The sequence below is a fragment of the Nelusetta ayraudi genome, unplaced genomic scaffold (genome assembly GCF_046127955.1).
Source record: "Nelusetta ayraudi isolate G7.1 ecotype Tasmania unplaced genomic scaffold, CSIRO-AGI_Nayr_v1 ptg000092l, whole genome shotgun sequence".
NCBI lineage: Eukaryota > Metazoa > Chordata > Actinopteri > Tetraodontiformes > Monacanthidae > Nelusetta > Nelusetta ayraudi.
Genome location: NW_027466142.1, coordinates 1,932,501 through 1,942,762, shown reverse-complemented (window position 1 = coordinate 1,942,762; position 10,262 = coordinate 1,932,501). Strand labels below are relative to the sequence as shown.

At 46.2% G+C, this 10,262-nt stretch overlaps 1 protein-coding gene across 3 annotated transcripts in view; it reads left to right on the top strand.

Annotated features, from left to right (window-relative positions):
* Nucleotides 1–4,967: 4,967 nt before the first annotated feature.
* ypel1 (yippee-like 1) overlaps nucleotides 4,968–10,262 on the top strand; it is a 19,753-nt gene continuing 14,458 nt past the window's right edge. Inside the window, exon 1 of one of the 3 annotated variants that reach the window (XM_076047119.1) lies at nucleotides 4,968–5,491. The gene's annotated coding sequence lies outside the window, so the exon portion shown is untranslated. Of the gene's footprint in view, nucleotides 5,492–7,575; nucleotides 8,078–9,461; nucleotides 9,881–10,262 lie in introns of those variants that run through there. The other 2 variants (XM_076047118.1, XM_076047120.1) reach the window with 2 other exon arrangements.

Below are 10,262 nucleotides of genomic sequence, written 5' to 3'. Positions count from 1 at the left end.
GAACAAAAAAAAAGTTGGACCTGGAGGGAAGGTGGCGCTAACGCTTTGCTGAAATGCACATAAGCCATAATCAGTGGGTCAGCCCGGATCTCAGACCACACCTGACAGTGATGTCACCAAGGACACCGCTACATTACCGCAGCCAGCCACAGGACGGCGGCAAAAACAAGATGATGAAAACTAGTGATTATCCCTGAAATGAACAAGCTGCAACGTTGATTTAAAGATGATGCATATATTTGCAACCGTGTGCCGAGGCTATTTTAAAGGACTGTTAAATCTTCAGTGAAAGCTGTATAATTTGGTACTAGCTGTACTTTTTTTATTATACGCATACAACGACAAATGAGTATTTTATTCCTCATTTAATCTGCCAATTATTTTTATAGCCACCGTTTGATATTAAGAAAAAGGAGAATAATAAAACACACATTATAGGTCTTGGAGGTGAGCGGTAGACTGAAACCGAGAGATTTGTTTTCCATAATATGCAAGTGCACATCCGAAGAATTGAATTGAAGCTCAAACAGAAAAATGTTTAGTACCAAATATTAACCAAGAATAGCGAGAACACTTTCGACCTACATTAGACATTTGACTGAATGAAGTGAATCAAAGTGACAAATTACACTTAAAAGTGACAGAAAAATGATGGCAGCAAAATATTTTTCGGAATAAAAATTAGTTCAAAAGTTGTTGTTTTTTGTGTTGTTTGATCCTCAATTGGAAAGATTCAACTCATTTGATGATTTATTTTCCAATAACATTAATGACCTAAACAAAATTTGAAACATTTTTGCACTGTTATATATACCCCCTGCCCCCCCCCCCCAAAAAAAAAAGAAGCAAAATGCGCGTCCCACTTTCCACACTCACAGCAAACACACCTGTAACGTCTGTAACGCCACGATGACTCAACACATCTGCTTCTACAGCTGTTGGGATGAGACTTGTAATCCAAGGTGCCTGCCAGGGCTCCACTCGCCTGTAGATAGAGTGTCTTTTTGTTGGAGCTTCAGCAAGAACGTGAAGGCCACTGGAAACCTTACTGGGATTGGTTTTATGAAAAACGAAAAATGGAAAAAAAAAAAAGAAGCTTCTGCTGAATTCTTTGTGCAACCTGTCTGTTTGTGCCTTTTTCGATAGTCTTGATATCCAAGATTTGATGTGCAGCTTTTGTTTAGTGGGGAAATCCATTGTAACCGCAGTATATGCTCTTTAAGATGAACACAATCAAGACTGGGAGTGGGTGGGGCCGGGGTCTCCTTTCACTTTATGTCAACTTTAAAGAGAATTGTTGCCACAGCTGTGTGATTTGTGACTGTGTTAAAAAGAAGAAAAGCAAACATTTATATATTTTTTCTTTTGCGTTCCCCATTTTTTTTCTTGAGCCTTTCTTTTTTTCATTTTTGACGTTTTTGTGCATATATTTTTATTGTAAAATGAATGTTATGTTTCTATCAGACACTAATCTTGTTTGAGTTGTCTCCAGTGAAACTGCTTCACTCTGTATGTTTTGATCAGTATAAACCTTTAATTGTGTAGTTAACTTTTCTGGAAGCGTTAAAAGGAAAAAAAAATTCAGAACTATATATCTTTGGTTGTATTTTAAAAGGTTCCCTGTTGACCTGCCATAGAAAATGTTTGAATTGATTGGTCAGTTTTATTTTGCTGTCGTGTGAAGGATTTGACTTGAACAGAGCTTTTCTTTGCTATTATTAAAGACTGACTACCACTTTGAAAAATGTCCACAACCTTTTTTATTTCTTCACAGCTCACTCTGCCATGACATTTAGCTTTGGCAAAATGTAAAAATATGTTATGAGCTAAAGAGAGCTAAATATACAGTTTTTTTTCTGTCAATATTTACCATTCACTAGACCTCAACTAACTGTTGAAAAGAGCTCTTTATAGGAAAAATTGCAGATGTGTCAACACAACCTGTGAGTGCCGCCAGCATCCTCGCACTGCTGAGTTTTCAGCACCAGAGCTCAAATGCATGTATTCAGTCAGAAGAATGAAGATTACATTTTTAAAAAATGTTTCTGTTTCTTCGTTGTTGTTTTAACCCAAAAAGCAAAATGAAGCCGTCATAATTCCCACCATCCATTTGGCAGTTGATGGCCAATATGGTTTGACCTCTTGCTAAATTGGCTTCTTTTTTCCAGGAAATGAATGAAGTCCATTTGCCAGATGGTTGTGTGCAGCCAAGCAGCCTCTCAGTTGGAGAAGCATCAGTAGGGAATGATTAATATGGCTGATTTCCTACCCAGGCGAATAAAAACACAATGTTTAACACTTCTCACACATTACAACTTGTTCAATCTGGTCCAAACTAAAGCGTGATAATGAGTTGTTGGTAGAAGGCTGCGGTGGAGCCGGCAGTGTTGTTCTGAAAGCTGCAGGAACTCCTGCTCACTGCGTCGCTGTCGGCTCTCTGTTCAACTGACCTACAACCTCTGACTCCCTTTTTAGAACCCTTTATGGTCCACCGGTCAGAAAAAGTTTGCCCGCCCCGGTCTAACTCCAACAAATGCATTTCTCAAAATGCTTAAATAGTGCATTAATAATTATTTTCATGCCATGTGCATATTATTGCCCTTTCGCTATGTTGGTGTCGACCCAGGTTTGTCTCAGTATCTGACTGCTGACACTTTGTTAGTTTAACTCAGGGGTGGGCAACTTTTTGACTGGTGGGGCCACAGTGGATTGTGAAGTATGACCGAGGAGGGTAGCGGAGCAGCAGCAGATGGATGCAGTGTTTTGGTGAGCCACCACACAGGAGGAAAAAAGAGGGGTCGATGCGGCTGGAATGTTCCGGTCCAGACTGGAGCGGTTGTAAATTCCCCCTAATGCTATTGTACGTAATTGTGTCCTTTAGGGGGCGCCAGTGTTATAGTTTGTGAGATTACCGCGTCCTCATCCTTCGATCCTCCCTCTCTTGGTTAATCTGCTGGATTCGTGTCATTCACAGTTTCTGGGGGGGCTACAATTCATAAAATGGGCTCAAAATGGCGCTGATGTGTTGGTGAAGGCGGACTTTCTTCCAGCGACGTCGGGTTTTAAACCACGACAAGTCTGTAAGGTTGAAGTGAGGCATTTTAAACCTGTGACGTCGTCACGTCAACACGTATTTGAACGGATTGCCCTTTATATGGAATAGAAAAGAACAAAAGGTAGTGCAAAAAGAAGGGAAATATGTAAAGGAGACGCACACGGTCAAACTTCAGTGAATCGTGTGTATTTATTAATTAATTCATTAATTTATTTATGAATTTCTTTTCTTCGACGCCGAATCACCTCCATCGATCCTGCTCGGTTTGTTTACTTGCTCTCGTGGCCACGTGCTCGCAGTGCGGCCGCGCATGCGCCCTCGGGGAGGCAGCTTTTCCTGGCACGCGTCGCTCGGGGTGGCGCGCGCAGCCAAAAACAAATCCTCGGCCACGCGAGCCCGCTCGTCCACAGCGAGGCCTCGGCGCGATTGGCCCGGTGAGGCTCGACCCCGCCCCCTGCCGCAGCTGACTGGCTGCGTGCTGAGTCTCTCCCTCCCGCCGATTGGACGCTATTTGTAGAACGCGGCTGTGTAGCTAAGGCTAGTGCTGCCTTCACGGACACTCCTCAAAGGTCAAAGCCAAGAGTTGCTTTAAGATGGAGACGGTGGCCTGCTGTTGTTTTCCTCCATTTTTTTTAGGACCAGGCGTGGGCAAACTACAGCCCGGGTGGCCAAATGCAGCCCGTTTAAGCTTTTTATTCCGTTCTGTCAAACTCCATGTTTTCAGAGTTTTCAGATTCATTTCAATAAAGAGCTAAATACCGTGGTGCTTCTTAAGACACTGATTTGGTTGCAACGTTGCTTTGGTTCATTTTCAGTTGGCATTAAAGCAACATGTGTTCTACATATCCTATGATATCTTTTTCCTCCTTCGCCAAAACACTCCACACCCATCTGCTGCTCTGGCGCTCTGTCACATTTTACAACCCATTGTGGCCCACCAGTCATAAAGTTTGCACACTGCCCTGGTTTAGACCCAGGCTGCCTTCAAACTCTCTGTGAACTCTGGCCCTGGATGTTGTCTCAAGACATAAATGTGACGCAGCAGCAGCTAAAAACAGTAGGGAGACTGGTTGAAATGAAAAAGTTGCTGTTCCCCCCGTGTAAAACAATGCATCATCCACTGTGTGTGTGTGTGTGTGTGTGTGTGTGTGTGTGTGTGTGTGTAGGCTGGTAAACAAGTCATACTCAAGTGCTTCACAGCCAGTTAGAAGCCACTTTGAAACCAGGAGTGCCAACAACCTCCTGCAGTTCCTCCTGTGTTTTCCCCCCCATGTTGAACCAGAGTGATAGGACGATCCCGATGCAGCCTGGTTCAAAAGCATTGTGACTTAATTTTAACCCTGTAGCAATGTCAAACATGTGCAGTGAATGAGTGTTTCAGCTTCAGCTTTCAGTTTACTCTGCTGTGACCTCCGCAACACCACATCTGTCTCTGTTTGAATCCAAACTCAAAACCCATCTCTTCAAACTGTCTCACCCCACCTGACTGCTTTTATATATGCACTTCTTTTAATGTACTGTCTCTGTTGTGTGTTTTTTTCGTATCTTTTATCTCTGGTATTTCATATTTTTGGTATTGTTTTCTGAAAGGCGACCTTGAGCGTCAGGAGAGGCGCCCTAACAAATAAAATGTATTATCATCATTATTATCATCATTTTCTTGACAGCGATGTTCTCACTCACGCTGAATGTCCTTCCCCTGAGCTGCTGTCCCCTAACAATCCTGTCGTTTCCCGCAGCATTTAAAAGCACCGCGGCGGGTTTGACTGATGATGACTGACGAGTTAAAACAACAGCGTTTCTCTGCGCTTGTTTGTCGTGTTTCCACGACTTCCCCGACAGTCTCGCAGCCCCGTGAAGGCACCGCGGGAGGTCGGTGGTCTGTGAACGCAGCCGTCGAGCTGCCGTCAATGTGGCTCTGTGCATAATTCAGAACTGCGCTGCGCTGCGCATCACACAGCTAATTAGGATTTGGGTATAAATAAGGCCGCAGATGGAGCTCTCCGGCCTGTCCTGCCCCTGGTGACGGAGAGTCTGCACACACTGCGCTTAGAAGCGACGGCTTAGGAAAACGAAGGATTGAGGGGGGAAAAAAAGAAAAGAAAAACGAGAAAGTGGTGCAACATGCGCCGCCTGTGAGCGTCCCTCCTGTCGGACTGGATGAGATTCCCAGCACCGCTGACGGCTTTTACGCGCGGTAGCAGCGTCCAGCGTGGGGACGGAGCTGCTCATCCCGGGGACTGTTTGATGGGACTCGGCTCGACCTGATCCGAAGCTGCTGCTGCTGCTGCTCCACTTTGTTGCCTCCTGAGGTTGATGGGACGGCGACGGTCGCTCCTCGGCTGTTTTTGTCTCATGCCAGCAAGGAGGAGAAGCTCAACTTGCTCCCACGGCTTGTTTGTCTTTCCGATGGAGGGACGGCGGAGTGTTGTCGGGGTGAGTGTTGGAGCCGAGCACTGACCTAGTGGTGGTGGAGGACACGCGTCCTCATCATCCGGACGGACTCAAGATCGCTGCTCATCGTCGCTGGGTGCAACATTTGCGTCCCGGTTTGCCGCTGATTTGTGTCTTCGATTGTTTTGTTTTTCTTTTTAGTTTTAGCTCTGCTTCGCCGTCGCGGCAACGGATTTACAGTTTCATCTGTGGTTATTTTGTCACGGGATTAGAGGCTTCGCTGCATGGAGCGCCGCGCAAAAACTCTGCAGCGCTTGAAAAACACTTGACGGTTGCCACCGTTTGTCACGTCCTGCTGGCTGCTGGCTGGCGGCTTGAAGTGCGCTTCAAACGCTGCTCACCCGCAGGACAGTTGGTGTTTTGTTGCAGGATTTATACAACTGTAAGGCTACAGTGATCCGCCTGTGTTAATTATAAGGCGGCAATAAACACTCCTATTTCAACTAGGTCCGTTTTGCAGCCGCTACATTTGCCTCATATTCACCAGCAGCGCCATCATCTGCCCGCCTGGTTGGTTTATTTATTTAATAATTTGGTGTTTTTTTTGTTTTTTGTTTTTTTTTTGTGGTGGTGGTGGTGGCCGGGGGGGGGGGGGGGGGGTGTTTGATACCACGTGAATAGGAGACAAAAACAGTGCGAGAGAGGAAGGCTTTCATAACACGCACGCAGGCAGCCCCTGCGCTGGGAAGCTGCAGTGCCGTGCAATCCCCCCCCCCCCCTCCTCCTCAACCCCAACGCGTGCGCGCGTGCTCGTGCGTGCGTGCGTTTTGTTTTGTTCTGATTTTATTCTATATTTAATTTTGTTTTTGACGTCGGTGGTGCGAGGAAAAGAAGAAAAGACATCTGCAGCATCACTCGAGCCGAGGTGCATCTGCAGTTGGTGGAGGGAGATGATGAGGATTCGGACGGTGGTTGTTATTGTTGTTCTTGTTCATGATGATGATGATGATGATGATGATGATGATGCGCGTTCGCGACGTCAGGACAAGAAGGGTAGGACGAGGACAGGCTTTGTTCCAGGGAGAGATGGATGGCTAAGAAGATGGATTGTTGTTGTTTCAATATATAACCACAGATGGGATTCTGTATAAGCTGTGGATTCTTGCTGTACCGCGTGCAACAGGGCCAAAGGAGCTGCAGGATGCAGTTTATCTGTCAATCATGGTGGTGATCATGGATTCAGCGTAATACAGCCACCAGCTGGGTTGATTTGAGGGGGGAAAAAAAGAATGTCATTGTGTTGTTAAAACCAAAAGATTTGATATTCACCTTGTGACTCATGTCATGTCTGATTCCACTCGAATCCTCACAGTTCAAATCAGTCTGCATTTTATCCTCCAGCCGTGAAACTGCGTGTCTCGGCTCCGCCTGAACCCAGCGTGACTCCTCCTGCAACTCACACAAACAGCTGCAGGTGAGGGGAAAAAAACAGAAAAAAATGACTCATATTCCTATCCTGTATTTATTTACACATCCGGGTATCTGCTCGCTCCCTCCTCGTCTCAGTGGCACGTTCAGGCCGCGTGGGAAATAATGTCCTAGGCAATAACGTCACAATAACACTGTGAAAGGTGTGCGCTGTGTTGTAACCCTCGTATTGAAAACTCTGTGCTGATGCCTTCCACTGGCCACTGTTGCTGATAATGACCCCGTCTGATTGCACTACGGAGGCTGACGATCGACAAAAAGCCATTAGTAAAAAAACAAATTGGCCGTTGCTTGTATTTTCCTGCAGCAGCCAAATCAGTTTTTAATATTTGTGTAAATGTGTAGTGCAACACCTTCACTGACGCACGTGACTTTATCACATTAGTGAGAAATACAAAGGCTGATTTAAAAAGGTTGAAAGAAACACAGAGTGCTGAATTATGAAAACAAAACACTGTACAAATCCAATGTGTTTACAGCATTCACGGCTGTGTGTAGTTTTCAAATGACTCAAACTTTATCACAAACAAAAACATAATTTACCCTACAGTAATGAGACTTGGTGTAGGCATAATTGTTTGTTTGTTTTTTAAAAAAAAAAAACATATATAAAAAAAAATGAACACATTCATCGAAGGCAAAAACAGGTGAAACTCCACAACAAGCTTTAACATCAACGCAAACTCAAGAGATATAAGATGGTTTGGTTTGACAAACATCGCCGCATCTTAACCCGCCTCCCACGTTTCCCACGAGAACCTGAAGGCACCGCGGCTTGCCATTGGCCGGCGCGGCTGGCACTCGCGGCTCCGTCTCCCTCCCACGTGGTGACGTTTGCGCAGCAAAGTAACCAGGCCAGTCCATTACGCACACAAAAGACACAACAAAAGCCCGTGTTGGGGGGCGAGAATGAGATCGGTCAGCACCCAAAGGACACGGCAGTGACTCCCAGCTGGCAGCGACACCCATGGAGCAGACACGACCAGCACTGGTTTAACTGGGGAAGCAAACATCAGGAGGATTTGGAGGAAAGAGAGAGAGAGAGAGAGAGAGAGAACTAAAGAAAGTCCATCATCTCTTGAGTGTCCGAGCGAGCAGTTCCTCCACCGAGCTGCGCTTCGCTCACGTCTCATCCAGGTGGTGAGTACCGGACAGCAGCGCATTACAGCCCAAATATCAACTGACACTCGTGATAAAAACACAGAACAAGGCGCAGCGAGGAGGGGAAGCTGCGCAGCGACACTGTTGCGCTGCTCCGACCGCGGCGCTCTTTGTTGTTGGGGAAAACACACCGAGGAAAGAGGCGATAAAACACTGAAAGTGAGGGACGGCGGCTGCGGAGGGAGAGATGTGAGGTCCGGCACGGTGGTCCCGAGGGCCCGGAGGGCTCGGGAGCGCGTGTCGTGTCGTGAACGTGTTGCTTTTTGTGTGTTTGTGTGTCGCTGCTGCTGCTGCTGCTGCTGGATGGAGTCTTTTGTCTGGCCGCGCTGCTCTTCCTGTTTTTGCTCATGAGGCGCCTCGCTGCTGCCTCTTTGTTTTCACTGTGCTGTGGATCAGCTGCTGGTTGCTGGTTCGCCACCTGGTCGCTGCACTCAGAGCTCATCTCCACATGTATCACACATGTTGTGGTCTGTCTGCGTCTGTTAAATTTATGATGCTCCTTGAGGCGAGGAGGAAAGAATGAGTTACAGGACTTCTCTTGCCATGACATTGTTTACTTCAGGCTATTTACAGTATAGATATATAATAGTTTTTTATTTGATATTTAAAAGATCGATGTAAACATCGATCACATCTGGAAACCACACAGAGAAGCCAGGAGATGCAAACAATGGGCTCAACAGAGTTTGGCTTGTCCTTACTTGGCTCTGTGTGTGTGTGTGTGTGTGTGTGTGTGTGTGTGTGTGTGTGTGTGTGTGTGTGTGTGTGTTGTGCCATTGTCTTTGAGGAACCCAAGGATGGCAAAAGCACAGAGGTGGTTATTTAATTACAGATGCTGAACTGTGTCAGCCTCACAAAGCTTTGTGTGTGTGTGTGTGTGTGTGTGTGTGTGTGTGTGTGTGTGTGTGTGTGCCCACCACCCCCACCCCGTGCACGTGCCTCTGAGGTTAAACTGGGCTAATTCAGAGGAGGGATTTTGTCTTTTTTCCCATGCAGGGAGGGATTACACCTCAGTGTGTGTGAATGTGGCTCACCTGGAGCCTCTGGTGCCGAGCTGCCACTCTCCCCTCACTATGTTCTCAGCGGTTCAAACTGTGTGTGTGTGTGTGCGTGCGTGAGTGCGGGGCAGCCACGCTTCACGTCACGGCTGCTTCCTGTTGAGTTGCGGAAGCCTCTTTGTTTTGTGGAGCGTCTGGCTGCTGCTGCTGCTGCTGCTGCTGCTGCTGCTGCTGCTCGGCTGGAAACTCCTGGAGCCGCCGAGTTCTCATTGTGTTTCCCGCGGCCTGGCTGATCAGCGCTACTGTGGGTCTCTATTGTTTCAGGGGTGGGGGTGGGGTGGGGGAGTTTCACATGGCAACAGGTAGTTGTTTCTCTTTATCATTCCCACCCCCCTCCCGAGGCTGCTGAGGAGAAAATGAAGCTGATTGTTGCAGACGGAAAGTCTAGAGCCTATGTCTGTCCTCTTTCACCCTCCTAAAAGTTTAAGGTGAACAAATTGACATTTTTTTGTTAGGTGGTTTAAACACACTCCACACGGCGTAATGTACTCCAGTCTGTCTTTAAAGACAGAAAAAAAAAACCCAAAAAAGCCAAACCTTTAATTCCTCTCAGTCAGTCCCGTCTGGTCGGCAGCCATCTGTTGCCAGAGTGGACACAGCGCCCCCTACTGGCCGCCTCCTCTTTCGATCAATAACACACCACGTCACACGTCCCGCCCACTCGTCCTGCCGTCTGTCTGACTGACAGGTGGTGGCTGAGGACAGAGCAGCCATTCAGCCTCAGGTTTGCACCACTCTCTCCCTCTCTTTCTCACCCTCTCTCTCTCTGTCTCTGTCTCGCTGTCTCTCTGTCTCTCTGTCTCTCTCTCTCTCTTTCTCTCTCCTTCCTGGCTGCAGTGGTGAAGCAACAGCAGTGTCTAGTCGACGGTTATTGCCAAACATACAAATTCCTCATTTGCATTTTTTTTGCCTTGGTCAACTCTCAAGTTGACCTGACCTGCTCTTTACGTATATATAAAAAATGTTTCATTATTATTATTATTATTATTATTATTATTATTATTATTATTATAATTATTATTATAATTATTATTATTATTATTATTATTATTATTATTATCATTATTATTATTATTATTATCATTAGTGAATAAGTACAAAGTTTT